The 22166-nt window shown below is 36.6% G+C and overlaps 1 protein-coding gene and 1 pseudogene across 4 annotated transcripts in view; both read left to right on the forward strand.

Annotated features, from left to right (window-relative positions):
* LOC144577728 (large ribosomal subunit protein eL30 pseudogene) overlaps positions 1-12801 on the forward strand; it is a 37934-nt pseudogene extending 25133 nt beyond the window's left edge.
* The window catches only part of SLC2A13 (solute carrier family 2 member 13), a 385769-nt gene that overhangs the window by 26127 nt on the left and 337476 nt on the right, over positions 1-22166 (forward strand). The window lies entirely within an intron of this gene.

Here is a 22166-nt window from a genome sequence, read left to right on the forward strand (position 1 = left end):
ATCTAAAAATAAATGAATGAAAAGGACAAAGAAGGACAGTTGATAATAAAAAGGTCAATTATGTAAGAAGACTTTCATAAATATATATGCACCCAACACTAGCATGCCCAAATCAATAAAACATGTTCTTAAGAAACCTATGAAGAGACTTAGATAATCACACAATAATAGTGAGAGTCTTCAACATGTCACTGACAGTGTTAGATCATTGAGGCAGGAAAGTAACATATTTGGGACCTAAACTTGACATTTAACCACATGGATCTAACGGGCATCTACATGATAAACCACCCAACAACAAGAGACTATAGATTCTTCTCACCTGCACATGGCACATACTCTACAATTGACCACACATTTGACCATAATGCAATTCTCAACATATTAAAAAAAACCCCACAGAATCCTACTAACCAGACTTTCAGACCACAGTGCAATAAAAATAGAAATTGATACCAAGAATTTCCCCTCAGATCATACAATTAGTTGGAAATTAAACAACCTGCCCCTGAATGACTTTTGGGTTGAATGAAGTTAAGGCACAAATGAATAAATTCTTTGAAATGAACGGAAACAGAGATACAACTCACCTGAATCTTTGAGATGCAGCTAAAGCAGTGTTAAGAGGAAAGTTTATAGTGCTAAATGCTTATTTCAAGTTAGAAACATCTCAAATTAACAACCCAGCATCACACCTAGAGAAACTAGAAAAACAAGAATGAAGCAGCTCTAAAGCTAGCAAAAGGAATATTGAAAATCCTAGCTGAACTGAACAAAAATTGACAGGTGAAAATTCATATAAAAGATTGGTGAAACCAAAGGTTGGTTCTTTGAAAGAATGCATAAGATTGAGAGACTATTAGCTTTAGCTGGACTAATAAAAAGATCCTAATAAACACAATTAGAAATGACAAAGGTGACATTACCACCAACCCCATAGAAATACAGAAAACAAAAACCCCTCAGAGACTATTACGAGTACCTCTATGCATACAAACTAGAAAACCTAGAGAAAATTGGATAAATTCCTGGAAAAACCTCTCAAGATCAATCCAGGAAGAAATGGAATGCCTGAACAGATCAATAATGAGTTTTGAAATTATATCAGTAATAAAAAAATCTATCAACCAGCAAAAGCCCTGGACCAGATGTATAAAGAAAAGCTGGTACCAATCCCATTGGAACTTATAGAAAATATTGAGTAAGAGGGACTTTTTCTCTAACTCATTCTATGAGGCCAGATCATTCTAATACCAAAACATGGCAGATGAAAACTGGCTAATATCCCTGATGAAATAATCACAAAAAGCCTTAACAAACACTAGCAAACTGAATTAAGCAGAACATCGGAAAGCTAACCCACCACAATCAAATTGGCTTTATTCCTGGGATGCAAGGTTGGTTCAGTATATGGAAATCTATGTGATTTATCGCATAAACAAAACTGAAAACCATGTGGTGATCTCAGTAGACAGAGAAAGGCTTTCAACAAAATTCCTTCATGTAAATCCTCCACAAACAAGACACTGAAGGAACAAACCTCAAAATAATAGGAGTTATTCATGACAGACCCACAGCCAACATTATAACAAATGGACAAAACCTGGAATCATTCTCCTTCAGAACCAGAACCAGAACAAGACAAGGATTCCAATCTCACCACTCCTATTCAACACAGTACTAGATGTCCTGGCCAGAACAATCATGCAAGAGAAAGAAGTAAAAGTCATCCAGATAGCAAGACAGGAAGTCCAACTGTATCTATCTGCAGATGATACAATTCTATACTTAGAAAATCCCATACTCTCTCTCCAAAGGCTTCTAGAAGTGATAACTTCAGTAAAGTTTTAGAATACAAAATTAATCTGCAAATATCAGTAGCATTTCTTCTATACATCAATAATGTTGAAGCTGAGAGCCAAATCAAGAATGCAGTCTTATTCACAAAAGCCACAAAAATAATAAAATACCTTAGGAATACAGCTATACAGGAAAGTGAAATATGTGTACAGTGAGAATTACCACACATTGCTAAAGGAAGTTGAAGAGAATACAAACAAATGGAAAAACATTCCATGTTCATTGATAGGAAAAGTTAACATTGTTAAAATGGTCATACTGTGCAATGCAGTTTACAGATTCAATGCTATTTCTATCAAATTACATACTTTTTCATAGAATTAGAAACAACTATTCTAAAATTAATATGCAATCAAAAAAGAGACTACATAGCCAAAATGATCCTAAGTAAAAAGAACAAAGCCAGAGACATCACCCTACCAACTTCAAAGTATATTACTTGGCTACAGTAACCAAAACAGCATGATACTGATACAAAGACAGAAATATAGAGTAGTGGAACAGGTTAGAGAATCCAGAAATAAAGCTGTACACTGATAGCCATCTGATCTTTGACAAAGTCAACAATAACAAGCAATGGGGAAAGAATTCCCTATTTAATAAACGGTGTTTGAATAGCTGGTTAGCCACATACAGAATTTTGCAACTGGACCCCTTCCTTTCTTCATATACAAAAATCAACTCGAGATGGAATTGACTGAAGACTTAAAACCTAAAACTATAAAAAACCTGGAAGGAAACCTAGGAAATACCATTCTAGACATAGGCCTTGGCAAAGATTCCATGATGAAGACTCCAAAAGCAATTGCGACAAAAAAAAATTTGAAAAATGGGATCTAATTAAACTAAAGAGCTGCTACATAGCAAAAGAAACTAGTGCAAGTAAACAGACCACCTTCAAAATGGGAGAAAATATTTGCAAACCATGCATCTAACAAAGATTTAATATCCAGAATCTGTAAGGAACTTAAATCAACAAGCAAAAAACCAACAGTCCCAGTTTAAAAACGGACAAAGGACATGAGCAGACACTTTTTAAAAAAAGACATACAACCAACAAGAATATGAAAAAATGCTCAACATCACTAAATATTAAAGAAATGCAGATCAAAACCAGGATGAGATAGTATCTCACGGCAGTCAGAATGACTATTATTGAGAAATCAAAAAAAAAAAAAACATGCTGGAGAGGCTGTGGAGAAAAGGAAATACACAGTGCTGGTGGTAACATAAATTGGTTCAACCACAGTGGAAAGCATTGTGGTGATTTCTCAAAGAATGTAAAACAACTACCATTTGATCAAGTGAACCCATTACTGGGTATACACCCAAAGAAATAGAAATCGTTCTGCCGTAAAGACATATGCAAACATGTTCATCACAGCACTGTTCACAATAGCAAAGACATGGAATCATCCTAGGTGTTCAACAATGGTGGACTGGATAAAGAAAATGTATTGAATATACACCATGGAATACAACACAGCTATAAAAAAACAATGAGATCGGCCGGACGCGGTGGCTTGAGCCTGTAATCCCAGCACTTTGGGAGGCCAAGGCGGGTGGATCACGAGGTCAAGAGATCGAAACCATCCTGGTCAACATGGTGAAACCCCGTCTCTACTAAAAAAAAAAAAAATTAGCTGGGCACGGTGGCGCGTGCCTGTAATCCCAGCTACTCAGGAGGCTGAGGCAGGAGAATTGCCTGAACCCAGGAGGCGGAGGTTGCGGTGAGCCGAGATTGCGCCATTGCACTCCAGCCTGGGTAACAAGAGCGAAACTCCGTCTCAAAAAAAAACCAACAAAAAAAAACAATGAGATCATGTCCTTTGCAGCAATATGAATGCTGCTTGTAACTTTATCCTATGTGAATTAATTAATGCAGGAACAGAAAATCAGATACTTAATGTTCTCACTAATAAATGAGAGTTGAACATTGCATACTCATGGACACAAAGAGGAGTGAACAATGGACACTGGGGCTTGCTTGGGGGTGGAGGTTGGGAGGAGAGTGAGGATAAAAATCTACCTATCAGATATTATACTCACTACCTGGGAGAGAAAATAATTTGTACACCAAACTCCAGTGACATGCAATTTACCCATGTAACAAACCTGCACATTTAAGAAAACATTTTTAACAGGACCCAATGAAAACATAATATCCAACATGTTCAGAATATAATGCAAAGGCACTTAACATATAGAGAGTCAGGGAAAACTGACAAGTTACTAGGGGAAAAGACAACAGGTGCTGCCTACAAGATGACCAAGATGATGGATTTATCAAAGACTTTAAATTGACTTTGATAGCTGTGATCCAAAAGATAAAGGTGAATATGCTTGAAATGAATGCAAAGATAGAAGTTCTCAGCAGAAAAATAGGTACTCCAATAAAGGAATCAAGTAGAAAATGGATTGATTTAATAGCAGAGGGAGATGAAAAAAGTGAGTAAACTTAAGATAGATCAATAGAAATAGTTCAAACAATAGAAGTTACCTAAAATAAGAGGAAAAATAGGGAAAAAATGAACCAACTCTTTAGAGACTTGTAGAACAATATTTGGGTTTCTAACATTTGTGTCAACATAATGCCGGAAGAGGAAATATAGCTGAAGAAAAAATAAGAGAAGAAATAATGCCTGAAAGTCTCCAAACTTGGTGAAAGGTATAAACTTACAGATTCAAGAAACTCAGCAAACTTCAAATGGTATTATTTCAAAGAAAGCCATGCCCAGATACATCATAATCAAATTTCTGATAATGAAAGGGTTGGACATGTCAGGAGCTTGTAGTCACCAGTCTGTTCTAACAGGTGAAAAATGGGACAAACTGAAAAATCAGCAGTTCATGGACCTAAGAGAAGTGAGGCCATAGGGCAAACCACTGCCTCCAAAACTGGAGTGACAGGTGGATACAGCTAATCATAATTTACTTGAGGTAACCAATGAACAAAGTCTTCCATGGGAACCATTGTTTGTACGGGAAAACCTGTATTGTAGCTGACAAATTGCTGGAGGTTCACTGTGGACAAGTCGTAGATTTTAAAAACTACAGGAGGACCTAGTCAGCAGAAGAGGGTGGAGGGGTTTTCAGCTCTTGGGAATTTCACTTTTTGGTGCTCTATCAGGTTTTCACAGTGAATATTAGAGAAAAATTCCCTTTGCTTCTGGCACAAGGAGGGGAAACGGAGCCATTTTGAAGTATACCAGAGTACTCTGTTTTGTTTTGTTTTTAAACGAGGTTTGCCCCCCCCAAAAATTAGTTAAACACTGTGTAGGTGACCATGGATAAGCAAAAACACCCAATTCTACTTCTCTCTAGCCTTTTATTTGAGGAAAGGGGATTACTAAGCTCCTGCACCCTCTGGCCATTCTGTTCCAACTAAGAGAGAAGAGAACTGAGAAGCACTTGTGAAGTTCACAATCCAGAGGCACAGCCTCACTAAAGACTGAGACCTAATCGTAACACTGTAGAAAGTTTCCCCTGCCCCCACAACTTACCACTTTATTACTGATGGTGTATTTATATCCGTTTCCTTTAACCAGTGTGTCATGTCTGGCTATCAAGAAAAAAATTAGAAAATATGGCCAGGCGCGGTGGCTCAAGCCTGTAATCCCAGCACTTTGGGAGGCCGAGGCGGGTGGATCACGAGGTCAACAGATCGAGACCATCCTGGTCAACATGGTGAAACCCCTTCTCTACTAAAAATACAAGAAATTGGCTGGGCATGGTGGCGCATGCCTGTAATCCCAGCTACTCGGGAGGCTGAGGCAGGAGAATTGCCTGAACCCAGGAGGCGGAGGTTGCGGTGAGCCAAGATTGCACCATTGCACTCCAGCCTGGGTAACAAGAGCAAAACTCCGTCTCAAAAAAAAGAAAATATACTAAAAGGGGGAAAAATGGGCTGAAGGAAGAGACAAAGCAAGTATCAGAATCAAAATCAGACATGTCAGGGGTACTGGAATCCTCAGATTGGAAATTGAAAGCAACTTTAATAAGCTAAAGGCTCTAATGGATAAAATAGACAGCTTGCAAGGACACATGGATAATATAAGCAGAGAGATGAGAATTCTAAGAATTCAGTAAAAGAAATGCTAGAGATTAAGAACACTATACCATAAATGAAGAATGTTGGGCTGTGTATCCCAATGCTATGGGAAGCTGAGGCAGGAGGATCACTTGAGGCCAGGAGTTTGAGACCATCCTAGGTAACATAGTCAGATTGCAGCTTTACACAAATATTTTAAAAAATAGCTGAACATAATGGTGCATGCCTCTAGTCCCATCTACTTGGGAGGCTGAGGTGGGAAGATCCCTTGGGCTCAGGATTTGGAGTTTGCTGTGAGCTGTGATCACACCCCTGTCCTCTAGCCTGGCTGACAGTGCAAGACTCTGACTCAAAAAAAAAAAAAAAATGCTTTTGATAGACTTTAGTAGACTGGACATGGCCAAAGAAAGAGTATCCAAGCTTGGGTATATCTTTAAAATAATCCTCCAAAACTGAAAAGCAAAGTGAAAAAATACTGGGGGAAAACATAACAGAATATCAGAACCTTGAGACAATTACAAAAGGTATAACATACATGTAAAAGAAATATCAGGAAGAGAGAAAGGAAAAGAAGAAATATTTGAAGCAATAATGACAGAATTTCCCAGCCCAACCACAGATCCCACAAGTTCCTAGATGACAAAGCAGGATAAATGGCAGAATATCTACGTGAAGTCATGTCACTTTTAAGCTACAGAAAAATCAAAGGTGAAAATCCTGAAGCCAGAGAGAGAAGGAAACACTTTATCTATAGAAGAGCAAAGATAAGAATGCCTTGTGCTAACAAGAAGAGAGTGGAGTGAAATATTTCAAGTGTTGAGGAAATAAAGCCCTACCAATCTAGGGTTTTGTACCATGTTAAATATTTCCTACAAAACTGAAGGATAAATAGAGATTTGCTTAAACAAAGGAAATTTGTGGCCAGTAGACCTGCCATGCAAGAAATATAAAAAATGATGTAAGCCAGAAACTCAGATCTACAAGAAATCATTGGAGAGAAATAAATGAAAGTAAAACTTATATTTTTAAAATTAATCATTGATCTGAGACAACAGTTTATTGGAAGTAATAGCAAGAATGCCTTTGATGGTGTGTGCTTGTGTATATATATACTGGTTTATACTTAAGCACATATATCCATGGTTTGTTTATGGTTTGTATCCCCCCAGTATTTTTTCTCCTTGATTATCAGTTTTGGAGGTTTCTGTTGAATATGTCCTTAAGCTCGGAGATTCTTTCTTGTGTGTATATGTGCTTGTGTGTGCATGTGTGTGTATATGTGTATGCTTATTTATATGTGAAATGCATGACAGAAATTACACAAGGGATGGAAGGAAGGAATTAGCATTGTTTTGCTATTCTAAGGTATTCATACTACACATGAAATAATATAGTGGCACTTCAAAGTGGACCTGAATTAGTTGTAAATGTATATTGTAAACTCTAGGGCCAGCACAAAGAAAAAGTAATGAAAATAGTATAACTGATGTGGTAAGAAAGGAGAGAAAGCTGGGCATGGTGGCTCATGCCTGTAATCTCAGCACTTGGGTGACCAATGTGGGCAGATCATGAGGTCAAGAGATCTAGACCATCCTGGTCAACATGTTGAAACCTCATCTCTACTAAAAATACAAAAATTAACTGGACGTGGTGGCATGCACCTATAGTCCCAGATAGTCAGGAGGCTGAGGCAGGAGAATTGCTTGAACCCAGGAGGCAGAGGTTGCAGTGAGCCGAGATTCTGCCACTGCACTCCAGCCTGGCAAAAGAAGTAGACTGTGTCTCAAAAAAAAAAAAAAAAAAAAAAAAAGAGAAAGAAAAGGAAGAGAATATAGAAATACAGAATCACGTAAAATGCTCAACTAAACCCACACAATTAAGAAAAAGTGGCCATGACAAAAATAAGAAAATAGAAAATAATAAATATGGTAGGCTTTGATCTAACTATCAGTAATCACTTCAAATGTCAGTGGTCTAAATGTACCAATTAAAAGACAGATTGTGGGAGTGCTGAAAACACAAGACCCAAATATATTGCTGTCTACATGAAACTCTCTAAATATAAGTACAGATAGATTAAAAGCATGGGAAAGGCCATGCTAACATTTATCAGAAGAAAATGGAATTAGTTATATTAATATCAAACACCAGATTTCAGAACAAGTAAAGTTATCAGGGATAAAGAGAGGTGTGTTTTGTAATGGTAAAAGTGTTCCAATTTACCTTATGTGTCTAATAACAGAGTGACCAAATTCTCAAATGCAAATACTGGTAGCACTGTGAGGAAAAATAGATGAATCGCTATTGTAGTTGGAGACTTCATTACCCCTCTATTAGAAATGGCCAGATTTAGCAGGCAGAAAATCAGTAAAGACATTGTTGAACTCAACGACACCATTACTCAACTGGGTATAATTGATATTTGCAGACTGTGTCATCCAAGAAGAGAATACACATTCTTCCGTAGCTCAGATGGAACACTTACCAATATAGAACACATTCTGAATCATGAAGCGCACCTTAGCAATTTAAAAATAATACAATCATATAATAACTATCCTTAGACCATGATGGAATTAAACAAAATCAACAGCAGAAGGATAGCCAGATAATTCCAAAATGCTTGCAATTTAAATAACACACTTCTAAATAACACAAGCCACAAAATCTCAAAAAAAAAAAAAGAGAATATTTTGAGCTAAATGAAAGTGAAAAATGAAAATTTGTGGAATTCACTGAAAGCAGTGCTTCTAAGTTTATAGTGTTTGATATTTTTATTAGGCAAGGAGAAAGTGCTAGAGTCAGTCTTCTAAGCTTTCACCTTAGGAGACAAGAAAAGGGTAAGCAGAAGATAAGAAATAGTAAATATTGGAGTGGAAATGATATTGGAAACAGGAAATTGATAGAGAAAATCAACAAAACAAAGAACTGGTTATTTGAAAAGGTAGAATAAACAGGGCTTTAGCCAGGCTAAGAAAAAAGGAAAAGACTACATAAATTATGAATATCTGATATGAAAGAGGTGACAGCACTACAGATTCCATGGACATTAAAAAATGATAAACGAATACTGTGAATAACTCTATCCCTACAAGCTGCATAACTTGGCCGAAATGGACCAATTCCCTGAAAGATACAGTATACCAACTCTCACTTGAGAATTAATAAACAATCTGACTAACTCTACAATTATCAAGGAAATCGAATTAAAAATTAACCTTCCAAAACTGAAAGCACCAGGCTCAGATGGGTTCACAAGTGAATTCTACCAAAGATTTAAGAAAGAAACTGTACCAATTGTTTAGAATTTCCTTCAGAAGATGAAGGGAGAGGGAATACTTTCTAACTCATTTTATGAAGTATTAATACCAAAACCAGACAAAGGTGTTACAAGAAAACTGTAGACCAGTATCTCTCAGGTACATAGATGTAGATACCATCAGCAAAGTATCATAAAACTGAATTCAACATTACACAGAAAGACTTACACACCAAAATCAAGTGGTGTTTGTCCCAAGTATGCAGGACTTACTCAACTTTTCAAAGTTGATATTCATCACATCAACAGACTAATCACATCATATCAATAGAAGTTTGAGACCAGCCTGGGCAACAGACCAATACCCTATCTCTTAAAAAATAATAGTAAAATAAAAAGAATGACTGAAAAGCAACAGTAATCAAGATATTGTGTTGAAAGAATAGACATGTGTAGATCAGTGCGACAGAGCACCCAAAAGTGGACTTTGTAAGATGCTTAGCAGCATCCCTGGCCTGTATCCACTACATACCAGTAGCAAAACTCCTGCTGGTGGTTGTGACTAGCAAATGTGTGCTGTTGGTGCCAGTAATCCCTAGGGAGGAGGGTTCAGGGGGCCATATCTGAGAACCACTGCCCTAATCCATATTTTGAAATCCCTGAGTGGAACCTGTTGGGTTGTCTTTTCCTTTTTATAAATATGCAATGGTATTTGTCCTGCTTATTTCAGAAAATGTCCCTAGGCATCAAATGAGATAATTACTTGGAAGTGCTTTGACAAAAACTCCAGATTCTATTATTTTATGTGGTGAGGAATAAGAAAATGCTAAAATAAAAAAAAGTTAAAGGATGTCCAGAGATGAAGGGAGGTAACTAGGTTGGTCACAACTGAAGGAAAAATATTTTAAATAGAGATTGATATTTAAGGGAAGATGTAAAATGGCTGTTCAAACACGATCTTGATGGATGGTATTACTTTGGTGTTACCCAAGCCCAGGTTCTGGCCTTCCATTTTTCTGGTCTATAAAGATGATTATTTTCTTTTTAGTTCTTATTGAGTTGATTGGGGATAGGACTGATTATTTCCATTAACCCAGCCTAAAATAGACTGAGAAGGCACCAGAATGCTTTTTGTAAAGTAAGGAGAAGTACCAAGCGAATTGAAATGCCCTGTTTAGCTGGTCAGTGTTTTGGGATTTTTTTTTTTTTTTGTTCTATCTCTTCTTATAGAAGAAGAATCTGACACCTTTATGGAAAGTTGTTTGGTGAACTTGTAATCAGAACAAAGCAGTTACTGGCATTCTTAGTACAGTGTAGTTGGTGGCTGATAAATATTCATGTTCTTTTGGTTTCTTTCCAATATATGGAGAAATCTACCAAATCAAGCAGAACTTTTCGCTGGTTTGTCAGGGCACTCTTTACCCTGTCTCTGTCAGACACTTTGAAAAGTCTTTGAGTTTGTGGGTTTTTTGTTTTCCTGCCAGGGATTTTATATAGATTAATTGGCCTTTTAATAATACCCTTTGTCAAACTAATAATAATATGACAACTTAGGTTACATCATATTCTCTTTTTGCCTTTCTGATGGAATATTGTTATCGCATTTGTTTGCAGTAACTGGTGTTTGGAAACCTCCATTCAGGAATTTGTTTATAAACTACTCTTAGGAAAGGAGCTGAGACTGTGCCACTGTACTCCAGCCTGCGCAACAGAGAGGGACTCTGTCTCAAAAACAACAACAACAATAAACAAACAAAAGAAAACAAAACCCCAGCTTTGTTACAATATAACATACAAGAAATTGCACATAGTGTGAAATTGATAGTTTTTGCAACAGTGACAAATAGCTCTCTTAAACTCATTGTATGTAAGAAATAATGAGCGGCAAGAAGTTAGTGGTGTGCAGTATTGATGTAAAACCTGTTGGTTACATCCAGAATTTAAGAAGACATAGCAAGTAAGTAATGTTGAACTGATGCGTGGTCTGAAAAAAAGCTTAAGTCCAAATAAATAATTAGATTTTAAAACATGGGGTATTTGTTAGATGAATAATAATAATAATAATAATAAACTATTAAAGGAAACTGCTTTCTGTAGAAACTAGGCACCCTTCTGTCCTTTATTTTTCAACCATAGTCCTAATTAATTCATGTATTCTGCATTTCCATGGTAGCAAGATATCATCTGTAGATGCTGGTAATTTAGCAGTTGCTAATGGATTATAATAAAAGGTACTATTACAGAAATGTCAGCTACTATACTGGAGTCCATAGTTCAGGAGACTTTTCTTTTTTCTCTGACTTAGTTTCTTTGTATTTCTTGACATATTTAAGATGCACATAGTTTTTACTCAATTAATTTTTTTATTGAATGGATGCAAAAGAGAGACAAATTTGTTACTGAATACCACTAAAAGGATTATTTGGAAACATTTAATAAATAAGCCTAATGCATAATTCCTTTCATTAAGCTATACATGTTTTTTTGAATGTATTATTTCTGGAAATGAATACCGGAAAGAGTGAGATCTTAGATACATGGTATTTTTTTCTCCCCTCCATTTCTCTTTCCTTTTCTTACTCTTACCCTTCGACAGACACTAAGTACCTAATATTTCCAAAATTATACTAGAGTCTCCTAATACATTATTTTTATAACTATATTGTGAAGTATATAGTTAACCACTAGCTAAGTGCAAATGAGATGCAAAAATGTATTCAAGACTATCTTCCTCTGCTGGGTTTATGTCTAGAGATTCCTAAACGTGGCTGTTCACCAAGTGGCCACATTTCGTATAAGAAGACACTGTGGTCAGATCTTAATTATCCAAGCACTGTCTAGCTCTTTCATCATGATTTGTTTTTGGGTCATATTCATGCTGTTTTTGCCTCTCATCAGTGAATGGATGAGAAAAAACAAGAGAACTTATATTAAGTTAATTGGTTTGATATTTATCATCTGTGTCTATGATAACATTTTGTAGAGTATGTTATTTTTAAATACATGGGAAAATTTATAATTCCAAAGTTTAATTTTTTTGTGAAATGAAGTATTTGTTCATCATGATAAGAATGAACAATTTGCTTTTCTCATTCCCTGGCCATCTTGGTGGCTGTTCTTGGTTGGGGGCCATCTGGCACCTAAGCCAGGAAGGTGGCAAAGAAGATGAAAAAGTCACTGGAGTTGATCAGTTCTAGGGTTCAACTTGTTATGAAAAGTGGAGAAAGTACATGCTGGGGTACAAGCAGATTCTGAAGATGATTGGATAAGAAAAAGCAAAATTCATCATCCTCACTAACAACTGCCCAGTGTTGAGAAAATCCCCAATAGGTACTGTACCATGTTGTCCCAAACTGGTGTTCATCACTATAGTGGTAATATTGAATTGGGCACAGCATGTGGAAAATACCGCAGATGGTACATACTGGCTATCATTGATTCAGGTTATTCTGATATCTTTAGAAGCATGCCAGAAGATACCAGTGAAAAGTAAACCATGCAAAATTATTTTTCTTCAGTAAAACTTGCCAGAGATTCACAACTGTAATCCCAGCACTTTTGGATGTTGAGGTTGGAGGATCATTTGAGGCCAGAAGTTGGAGACCACTCTGGGCAACATAGTGACACCCCAGGGAGTTGGGGAGGGTTAGCATGAGGAGAATTGCCAGATATAGGTGATGGGGAGGAAGGCGGCAAACCACAGTCATGTGTGTACCTGCGCAACCACCTTACAAGTTCTTCACATGTACCCCAAAGCCTAAAATGCAATTAAAAAAATATATATCTATATATAAATAGCTGGGCATGGTAGTGCTAGCCCATTGCCCTAGCTACCCAAGAGGCTGAGGCAGGAGGATTTCTTGAGTCTAGGAGGTCCAGGCTGCAGTGAGCCAAGATTGCATCAGTGTGCTCCAGACTGGTGTCAGAGTGAGACCCTGTCTTTAACAAGAAGAAAAGAGTAAGCAATTTTCACCAGAAGCTACCTGTGTATGAGATTAAACAGTGAAGCAGAAAGAAGAGAAAAAGTAAATAGAATAAATGGATTTTATGCCGAATATTCTTTGACTAATATAAAGTTTGGGGAGAGAGAAGAAACATGCAGTTGTATGTGTGTTAATATTTCTGTAGTTCCTGAATTGATGTGTAATAAATTAGTAGTTTCTGCAGTTGTGAATAGATGTGTAATAGGTAGAAAGCTATATGTTTAGGGAGGTGGCAGGATGATACTAGAAATTAACACTGATTGCATAGAATTAACATGTCTATGTAGATGATAAAATGGTTTAAAAGGATTCGGAAACATTAACCATGTTTACTGTGTTTAAATAATACGCTCATTATTAAAGAGTAAAGTTCTTTCGAATAAACATGGTTCTTAGATACAAATACAGTACGAACAACAGCAATGGCAACAAAGTGAGACCCCCTTCTCTACCAAAATAAAAAAAATTAGCCAGGTGTGGTGGCACGTGACTGTAGTCCTAGCTACTCAGGAGGCTGAGGTGGGAGGATCACTTGAGCCCAGTGGTTCAAGGCTGCAGTGAGCTGTGATTGCACCACTGTACTCCAGCCTGAGCACAGCAGAGGGCCCTATTGCTTATAAATAAATACATACATAATATAAATTATTAAATATGAATTTGTATAGTAAGCTAGCACTTATGCTTTCCTCATGTATCCTATACGTTAGCTAACTGAATCATGGTATCACTCCTGATTTACAATTTTGGATACCGGGAACAAGATAAGTAATTTGCCCATGGTTACATATGAAGTGTAAGTGGCAAAGCTACAACTCAGATATTGTTTATTATTGAAATTCAAACATGTTCTCTCTATGCCACATAACATATATGATTTATTTGTAGTTTGTTTAAATCAATTTCCCTAAAAATTGTAAAACTAAGTCTTTTAAGTTTTTTTTTTTTTTTTTTTGAGACAGAGTCTCGCTCTGTAGCCAGGCACCAGGCTGGAGTGCAATGGCGTGATCTCAGTTCACTGCCACCTCCACCTCCCAGGTTCAAGCAATTCTCCTGCCTCAGCCTCCCGAGTAGGTGGGATTACAGGCACGCACCACCACACCCAGCTAATTTTTATTTTTTAGTAGAGATGGGGTTTCACCATGTTGGTCAGGATGGTCTCGATCTCTTGACCTTGTGATCTGCTCGCCTTGGCCTCCCTAAGTGCTTGGATTACAGGCGTGAGTCACCGCCCCTCTCCGTCTTTTAAGATTTTTAAATCTCATGATTTAAGACAAAAAAAGCTTTTTGTCTACTTTCAGACTTAACTTTTGATAGTTATATGGCTCTAATTTTTTTTTATGAAGACTTAATTTTTCTTTCATTAATTTACTGCATTTTAATTTGCAAACTTAGTTCACGGAACTGCCTGACAAACCCAAAGCAGTCTTCCCCCTCTTATGAACTCATGAGTCTTTCTTATCCATAGGAGTACACTTGCTGAATTATGTATCATCATAATTATACATTTTTCTTAATTGTACATTTTTGTCTCCGGCTACATCACAGGTTCCTTGAATTTTACATTTTATGTACAGGCATGGCATTTTATTCTGGTATCTGTTAAATATTTTCTGAATAAGTGATGGATTTTTATTGCTTATTTATGTCTTAGTTCTACCTCTAGAACATAGTGGGGCATCGTCTCCTGGTGAATGTTTATTAGGCAGAGTCTGAAGGAGCTGATAGTCTTTAATGCTTTATCCTTCTCTTTAGAATTGCATGTTATTTCTCTGACCAGACATGCATGCTACTCAAATTTCTTTTAGGATAGTGATATTTTTGATAAGTAGAACTAGCAGGAATATGTGTAGGTTTGTTTTATGGCTAGCTTTGGAGCCATTAACTGAATGGTATACTCAGTAAAGTTTGTTCTTTCACTCATTGCATTATACATCATGAGATGAGGGCCTGAAGCTTTCTGGCTGACCTCTTTACCTGGAGAGAGTGCTAGGTTGCAGGGATTCAAAGTTAAATTCATAAATATTTAATCTCAAACCTCTACATTTAGTTTCCTCCATTAGGATGCTCCGTTTACTGTGTGTGTTTGTTCTCCTAAGTTGTTTTGAATGTGTAACTTTTCTAAAGCTTTTTGTGTGTCAAGTATAAATACTTTTAGAGGGATTATTTAGCCACATAAGCATGAATATTAGGAGTAGACAGTCTTGCCATTTACTGGCTGTGTAACCTTGGGTGTTTTGTCATGCTTCTGATTTTACAGCTAGTTGTACAACGGGCAAAACAATACCTATTTTAAAGTGCTGTTGTGAAACTTTGAAAGAAAGCAATATTTAAAACCTGCCTTATGGTAGGTATTTAAGAAATTATTGTTTAGCTCCTGACTCACTCTGTCTCCATTATGGTTACATTTTGTAATAAAGTATCACAATAGAATATTTGTATCCTCTGAAAATAATTGGATCTTTGGATCACTTCAGGTTGTGGTACAAAAATTATAAGGTGTCCAAGCCATATAGAACATTTATAGAGTCTTAGATGACAACTGATAATTTTTGTTTGTCTGTCTGAGACAGGGTCTCACTCTGTTGCCCAGGCTGGAGAGCAGTGGTGCGATCACAGTTATCTCCAGCCTCGACCTCCGGGCTCAAGTGATCCTCCTGCCTCAGCCTCCTGAGTATCTAGGACTACAGGTATGCACCACCATGCCCAGTTAATTAAAAAAAAAATTTTTTTTATAGAGATTAGGTTTCACTGTATTGCCCAGACTGGTCTGGAACTCTTAAGCTCAGGCAATCCACTTTCCAAAGTGTTGGGATTATAGATAGGTGTGAGCCACCATGCCTGGTGACAATAGTTTATAAAAGGGCAGATTTTACAGGGCAGCAGAAAGATTTGAATAATTTATTAGCATAGCCAGAACAATCTATAATTACTGTATACTTTCAGCAATTAATTTTCTTGTTGATATTTCTGTTCAGGTAGCCTTCTGTGGACTGGAGTTACTTTCATTTTGCTTTCTGGTCTTAGTTAAATATTGCTGCTCTACCTCTTCATATTTTAGTATCTAAACTTTAAGCTTTTCAAGATTAAGTATAACTTACTGGTGTCAGTACATACAGTATTTGCTGAATGAATTAGAAGTAAAAAACAGTAATCCCAGCACTTTGGGAGGCCGAGGCGGGTGGATCACGAGGTCAAGAGATCAAGACCATCCTGGTCAACATGGTGAAACCCCGTCTCTACTAAAAATATTTTTTAAAAAAGTAGCTGGGCATGGTGGTGTGTGCCTGTAATCCCAGCTACTCGGGAGGCTGAGGCAGGAGAATTGCCTGAACCAAGGAGGCGGAGGTTGCGGTTAGCAGAGATCATGCCATTGCACTCCAGCCTGGGTAACAAGAGGGAAACTCCGTCTCAAAAAAAAGAAGAAGTAAAAAACGGATTGTTTTGCTGTGTCCCTTAATTCTAAGGATATCAATGTTTAGTTTTTAAATGTTCCTTTTAATCAGTATTATTCAGTTTTGAGAAAAATAATTTTTCTTTGAAATTAATTTTTACCTTGAATTTTTATTTGATAAGGTTTGATGTAATTAATTAACCATCACTTACAGGTTTTTGAAGGATTTCTAGAAATATAACTAATCATTCACTGTGATTTTTGCTGTTGTTTCTTATTACTAATACTTAGTCTTTTATGGTAGCCTTGAACAGCATCCTTGATGGAAACAGTAACAATTTTGATGAAATATTTTGCTCTATTTGTTATGGTGGAAAATCAATCTACTGAGCTTTTACTGTGAGCTATAGCTCACTTGGGATGGATTCCGATTTTGATAATTTTAAGAAGGCAGAACACTGTGGGACACTTACTTGGAATGAAGTTCCCTTGATCCTAAAAAGAATTTCTCTGCACTGCAGGAGTCTGTTAGTTTTTTTTTAGAGATTGTTGCCATTTTTATTCTTTTCTTCCTTCTTTTACCAGTAAATAATTATTCCACATTAGGTATTTTTATTTATGTTAAAATATATCAAAATAATGTTTACAATTTATTTTTAAAACTTACATGTTAAAAATTTAAGGCCACTTTCTTGTGATAAATGGATTAGGGATATGTGTGTATGTATGTATGTGTGTGTATATATATTAATATATATGTGTACACAATATATATATTTTAGAGACAGGGCTCTCTCTGTCACCCAGGCTGGAATACAGTGGTGTGATTATAGCTCACTGTAGCTTTGAACTTGTGGACTCAAGTGATCCTCCTGCCACAGCTGCCTGAATAGCTGGGATCACAGGCGTGCACCACCATAATTGGCTAATTAAAAATTATTTTTTTGTACAGATGGCTTCTGACTGTGTTGCTGAGGCTGATCTCAAACTCCTGGCTTCAAGCGATCCTCTCACCTTGACCGCTGAAATTGCTGGGATTACAGGCATTAGTCACTGTGCCTGGTCATATATTTTATATTTTAAATGATATTTATAATTGGTACTGATGAATTTCCATAGAAAATTCACTGGAGAAAAATAATTTGAAGTTTCATATATTTTGTGTACTAACTGATGTTTGGTTTTTTAAAAAGTAAAAAGTTGATGAAATTATAGTCATTTTCTTGGGGTAAGCTGAATAAAACATGAAGTCTTTAACATTTTTGGACTTGCACACCTTAATTAATTAGTCCGTCCTCTATGACTTTGTTGTTGGACTCACTCTTCCAGTTATAAATAGCTCTGGCTTGGTCATCCAAATGAACGTGCATGGCTATTGTCATTTCATTGCCATGGCAATTTTGCAATTAGGGTGGTAGTTGCTGGCACACTTCTGGGCAAGGGTGTTGATGGACTGACTTGGAAGTGGAAGAATAAAACCCCTTTCACAGCTGCTGTGTGATTTTGAATAGAGACATAGCAGATGCTTTTATTTTCCTTCAGTTTTTTTTTTTACTAATTTAGATGTAGACATTATGCTTCAATGAATTGTTGGCAGGAATATCTCCTTGTTCTCCTGTCTGTCAGAGGAAAAACCAATTTGGATTTCAAGTAAATATTGAGGCATGTGGTTTGTGAAAGTTTCTTTCACTCCTTGTGAAAGAAAGTAGTCCTGTAACTGGTTTTTCTGTCTGTCCTTTATCTTCAAAACTGAAATGTCACAAGCTGTGGAATAATCAGTAACTGACATATAAACTTCGATGGGAGATTTTTAATGATTGAAATTTATGGATTGATCCCATTTCTTGGGATAAAATAAAAAGTTGATTGGGGGCATTACTGAAGGGGTATCTTTACAAAATAACTGTGAAATTATAGAAGCATCAATGAAGGGTTATCTATATAAAATAACTTGTAAAATAGGTACTGGAAAAAATGGTATTTGTAGTGGCTAGCTTGCTATTAATTTTTTGGTAAATGTCACTTAAAATGTGAGCTATAATGACTCCTTATTCTTCTGTCACCAAGTTCTCATATAGATAAAGCAAGATAAGTAAATCAGTCTTTCAAAAGAAAGAACTTTTCTCTAAATTTAGAGCATAATTAATGTTGGTGTTACCCTTGAAGATTTTAGGAAAATTTTTTTCTACAACTTTAATTTGGATGTTTATACTAAACCCTTTATTTTAATTTATTTTATTTTTAATATATATTTTATAGCATTATAGGTTTGGGGGTACATGTGAAGAACATGTAAGATTATTGCATAGGTACATACATGGCAATGTGGTTTGCTGCCTTCCTCCCCATCACCTATATCTGTCATTTCTCCCCATGTTATCCCTCCCCAACTCCCCATCCCCCACTGTCCCTCCCCTAGTTCCCCCTGACAGACCCCAGTGTGTGATGCTCCCCTCCCTGTGTCCATGTGTTCTCATTGTTCAACACCTGCCTATGAGTGAGAACATGTGGTGTTTGATTTTCTGTTCTTGTGTCAGTTTGCTGAGAATGATGGTTTCCAGTTTCATCCATGTCCCTACAAAGGACAAGAACTCATCATTTTTTGTGGCTGCATAGTATTCCATGGTGTATATGTGCCACATTTTCCCTGTCCAGTGTATCATCGATGGATATTTGGGTTGGTTCCTGGTCTTTGCTATTGTAAACAGTGCTGCAGTGAACATTCCTGTGCATGTGTCCTTATAGTAGGATGATTTATAATCCTTTGGATATATACCCAGTAATGGGATTGCTGGGTCAAATGGAATTTCTATTTCTAGGTCCTTGAAAAATAGCCACACTTCCTTCCACAATGGTTGAATGAATTTATACTCCCACCAGCAGTGTAAAAGTGTTCCTGTTTCTCCACATCCTCTACAGCATGTCTCCAGATTTTTTCATGATTGCCATTCTAACTGGTGTGAGATGCTATCTCAGTGTAGTTTTGATTTGCATTTCTCTTATGACCAGTGATGATGAGCATTTTTTCATGTTTGTTATCCTCATATATGTCTTCTTTTGTAAAGTGTCTGTTCATATACTTTGCCCACTTTTGAATGAAGTTGTTTGTTTTTTTCTTTTAAATCTGTTTAGTTCTTTGTAGATCTGGACATTAGCCCTTGGTCAGATGGGTGGATTGCAAAAATTTTTTTCCCATTCTGGTGGTTGCCAGTTCACTCTAATGATTGTTTCTTTTGTTGTACAGAAGCTCTGGAGTTTCATTAGGTCCCATTTGTCTATTTTGGCTTTTATTGCCAATGCTTTTGGTGTTTCAGTCATGAATTCCTTCCCTATGCCTATATCCTGAAGGGTTTTGCCTAGATTTTCTTCTAGGGTTTTTATGGTGTTAGGTCTTATGTTTAAGTCTTTAATCCATCTGGGGTTAATTTTAGTGTAAGGTTTCAGGAAGGGGTCCAGTTTCTGCTTTCTGCATATGGCTAGCCAGTTTTCCTAATACCATTTATTAAACAGGGAATCCTTTCCCCATTGCTTGTTTTTGTCAGGTTTATCAAAGATTGTATGGTTGTAGATATGTTGTGTTGCCTCCGATGCCTCTGTTCTGTTCCATTGGTCTATATCTCTGTTTTGGTACGAGTACCATGCTGTTTCGATTACTATAGCCTTGTAGTATAGTTTGAAGTCTGGTAGTGTGATGCCTCCTGCTGTGTTCTTTTTGCTTAGGATTGACTTAGCTATGCGAGCTCTCTTTTGGTTCCATATGAAGTTCAAGGTGGTTTTTTCCAGTTCTGTGAGGAGGGTCATTGGCAGCTTGATGGAGATAGCATTGAATCTATAAATTACTTTGGGCAGTATGGCCATTTTCACAATATTGATTCTTCCTAACCATGAGCATGGAATGTTTCTCCATCTGTTTGTGTCCTCTCTTATTTCGTTGAGCAGTGGTTTGTAGTTCTCCTTGAAGAGGTCCTTTACATTCTTTGTTAGTTGTATTCCTAGGTATTTTATTCTCTTTGTAGCAACTGTGAATGGCAGTTCATTCTTGATTTGGCTCTCCTTAAGTCTGTTATTGATGTATAGGAATGCTTGTGATTTTTGCACACTGATTTTTGTATCCTGAGACTTTGCTGAAATTGCTTATCAGTTTCAGGAGATTTGGGGCTGAGATGATGGGGTCTTCTAAATATGAAATCATGTCGTCTGCAAATAGAGACAATTTGACGTCATCTTTTCCTAATTGAATACACTTTATTTCTTTTTCTTGATTGCTCTGGCTAGAACTTCCAATACCCTATATTGAATAGGAGTGGTGAGAGAGGGCATCCTTGTCTAGTGCCAGATTTTGAAGAGAATGCTTCCAGTTTTTACCCATCAAGTATGATATTGGCTGTGGGTTTGTCGTAGACAGCTTTTATTATTTTGAGATACGTTCCATCAATACCTAGTTTATTGAGAGTTTTTAGCATAAAGGGCTGTTGAATTTTGTCAACGGCCTTCTCTGTATCTATTAAAATAATCATATGGTTTTTGTCTTTGGTTCTGTTTATGTGGTGAATTACCTTTATAGACTTGTGTATGCTGAACCAGCCTTGCATCCCCTAGATGAAGCCTACTTGTTCGTGATGGATAAGCTTTTTGATGAGCTGTTGCAATCGGTTTGCCAGTATTTTATTGAAGATTTTTACATCTATGTTCATCATGGATATTGACCTGAAGTTTTCTTTTCTTGTTGAGTCTCTGCCAGGTTTTGGTATCAGGATGATGTTGGTCTCATAAAATGACTTTTCTTTTTAACATGGAAACTCAGTATAATTTTCTTCTAGAAATTTGGGAGTGTATACAATGCAGTAAAACTTAGTTATTGCTTTCTCTTCTGAAAGTACTCCTTAGATATCTTGGATTGCTGACATTTTAATTTACAGATGTCTTCTTTTATTTTTTTTCCTGATAGTCCTCAAATATATATGCTTTTTCCCCCCTGTTTTGCATTATCAGCAAATAATTAGTATTTCTTTACATCAGTATTGATGTTTGCAAGTAATGGATCTTTTGAGGTTTTCGAATTTCTTTCCCCTGAAGCTACAAAACTAAGAAAATAAGACATTTCTTGTTCTTTATGGTTAGTAATTTTGATTTCTGGTCAGGGGATTACCCTCTACCATCAGCTAGGGCAGACTAAATTGAAGATTGCTGTATTTCTCATTATAAAACTGTAACCTCACAAGACTACCTATGTTATCTTTTAAAAACTTAATAGGCTTATTTTTGGTATGTATTTTTTAACCCACCTGGAATTGATGTTTTTATATAATAAGAGGTAAGAGTTCAATTTTATTTTTTTACACATGGTTACCCAGTTGTCTTACTACCATTTATTAAAAGATCCATCCTTTCCCCAGGATCTACAATAGCTCTTCTGTTATATGTCAAGACTGATGTATGAGTGAGTCTCATTCTTGGCTTTCTATTCTGTTGTAGTGGTCTTTCTTTTTCTATATATACTGTGTTTATTACAGTAGCATTTTAATAAATCTTGATATGGGGAAGGAGAATTCCTTTTGTTTTTAAGAGTAGGGACAAATCTTGGCCCCTTGTCCTTTAAGCGAAGTGTCAACTTTTACATTT

This window comes from Callithrix jacchus, chromosome 9 (assembly GCF_049354715.1).
Source record: "Callithrix jacchus isolate 240 chromosome 9, calJac240_pri, whole genome shotgun sequence".
Taxonomy (NCBI): Eukaryota; Metazoa; Chordata; class Mammalia; order Primates; family Cebidae; genus Callithrix; species Callithrix jacchus.